The sequence below is a fragment of the Mastomys coucha genome, unplaced genomic scaffold (genome assembly GCF_008632895.1).
Source record: "Mastomys coucha isolate ucsf_1 unplaced genomic scaffold, UCSF_Mcou_1 pScaffold12, whole genome shotgun sequence".
In the NCBI taxonomy this organism is placed as follows: Eukaryota; Metazoa; Chordata; class Mammalia; order Rodentia; family Muridae; genus Mastomys; species Mastomys coucha.
The window spans coordinates 44,095,663-44,097,961 of record NW_022196894.1 but is presented as its reverse complement, the minus strand read 5'-3'; the positions used below and the strand labels follow the sequence as shown (position 1 = coordinate 44,097,961).

Genomic DNA, 2,299 nt, shown 5'->3' with positions numbered 1-2,299 from the left:
AAATAAAGAAAATATCTAAAATAAAAAAAAAAAAGAAGAAGAAGAATGGCCCATTAAACTCTGCCCAAATCATTCAATAGTTTTTTGAGGTCTAGATTTGAAAATCTTCCACAAAATAGTCCAACCGCATAAAGCCATATGACCAGGTTTATCAAAGTAATGATCCTATGCCTGGTAAAAATTGCCATTCTAGTTCCATTTCTGTTGCTATGATAAAGAAAAGAAAAAGCAACTCAGGAGAGAAAGAGTTTTAACAACTCCAGCTTACAGCTCATTATGGCAAGATTATTACAGTGTCAGAAGCTTGAAGGGGCCACTCACAGAACACCCACAGTGAAGAGCAAAGAGAAGCAAATGCATACTGTCTTACTTGCCTACTTACTTGCTTGTCCTCTGCTTGACTCTCTACTTCTAAAGAGCTCAGAACATAAGGCCCAGGGAATGATACCACCCACAGTAGACTAAGTCTCCCAAAATAAGTTGAACCAACTCAATTAAGAAAATACCAGTAGATATTTCCACTGGCCAATACAATGCAGACAACTCCCATAGAGATTTTGATCCCAGGTGACTATGTCTTATCAAGTTGATAAGAAAGGCTGATGATCACAATGATGTTTGATTTACTGAGCAATAGATTCAACAAAATGCTTTAAAAGGCATGGACATTAAACAAACAAGTTCCACTTAAATGAATATCATAAAGACTCTTCTAAGCCAATTGCTATTGTTTTAACATGCCCTTAGGTAGTATCCTATGGAGTTAAATGTTGAAATAGTACTTTTTCTCTATGATTGAGTTTTTTAAAAGGAAAGAATTACTTATATCTAGCTTCCTTTTTCATTCATTGAGTCACTGTGGAAGTTAAGTTTGAGGTGATGAAGTTGGTGATTTTCAGGAGCTGGATACTATATATGGGATTCTCTTTTCTTTTCAGTTTTAAAATTTTTGTAGTTTTATGGTTGGGTCTCATGTAGCCCAGGTATTCTTGAACTCCTTGTATAGCTATAATGGCCTTGAAATCCTGATCCCCTATCTCCATCTTCCAAGATAGTAGGATTACAAGTATGTGCCACTGGTTCTCACAGGCATGTTTCATGGCACATTTTATGACATGCAAATAGTCAAAGAAAAGAAGATTAGAATGAATGGAGAGAAAATAATGGTAGAAGAACATTTTGATGGCATTTCATAATAATTGAGAGGGTAGAGATGCCAGAGACATTTTAGGATGCACTTAACAGGAATAAAAGATTTGGTAATTCTGATCTAATCTCTAGTTGCCCGGAGACACAAAGCTGTGGGAGCAGAGGGTGTTGTGATTTCAAATAAGCTGAGCATAAACAATGAATACCTTTTATGGTTGAATGAGATGCTGACACTGGATATCAAAAGCCTTCTAGGACGTGGGACCAGCAAGAACAAAGGTGAAAAAAAGGCCTTGTGCTTTGTCCCTGGGTGCTAGACATAATTCAGGTAGCAGAGATCCTTGGTATTTTCTTGCTATGAAAGGGCTTTTAATGTTAGGTCCTGTCAGAACACCAAAGGGTCAGTTAAACTGCCCACTTTCACCTCTGAAGCACTAGGAGACTGTCACTGTGTAATTCCATCAACAATAGGGTGGCCACATCTCCCCAGAAGCCCACCTTGTCAAGGTACTAGGCTGTAAAGTTTGGTTAAGCACCAAAACCACATCTGTCGATCTGATTTTAGGGAAGGTAGTGTTGAAAGGGATTAAAGAGATGGAAAAGGCATGGCAGTCTCTTTTTCCCCTTTCCTATTATATTAGATGTCCCAGCTAGAGAGGACTTCCTGTCTGTCTGTGACTTAGAGATTCAGTTTCTAAGTGCATATAAAGCTGTGGGGTTTTTGAATTAATAAACCCCTTTAAAAATGTCAGCCAAGAAATACTAAAGACCTTTTTACCAGCTACTTTTCAAACTTGTTATTTTAATACTTGCCTCCACCCTAGGCTTCATGGTAATATAAAAGGCAGTGAAGTGTTTCACATGCTGGTTTCTGTCTTTTTACTCTAATTTAAGCCTATCATTTAGTGTGTGCCTCAAAGTAATGTTTACTTGTGCTATTCCACAAAGCCCAGGATGCTTATTTGAGCATATACTTTAGGCCCATTGTGTATGTTATCACTGGACACAAGAAGCTGAACGCAAGGAGAAAATGCATTGCAAAATTTTACACTTACGTCACGTTTCATGCAGACAGCTGTGAGTTTTCTGCTGGGCACTTATTAGGGTCAAGTTGGAATCCTGAAGTAGGATTGCATTCCCAGACTTCAGT

At 38.1% G+C, this 2,299-nt stretch overlaps 1 long non-coding RNA gene across 1 annotated transcript in view; it reads right to left on the bottom strand.

Moving 5' to 3' along the window:
• LOC116086426 overlaps window positions 1-1,568 on the bottom strand; it is a 44,148-nt gene extending 42,580 nt beyond the window's left edge. The window contains exon 1 of the long non-coding RNA XR_004116921.1: window positions 1,356-1,568. This is a non-coding gene — a long non-coding RNA (uncharacterized LOC116086426). The remainder of the gene's footprint in view (window positions 1-1,355) is intronic.
• Window positions 1,569-2,299: the final 731 nt, after the last annotated feature.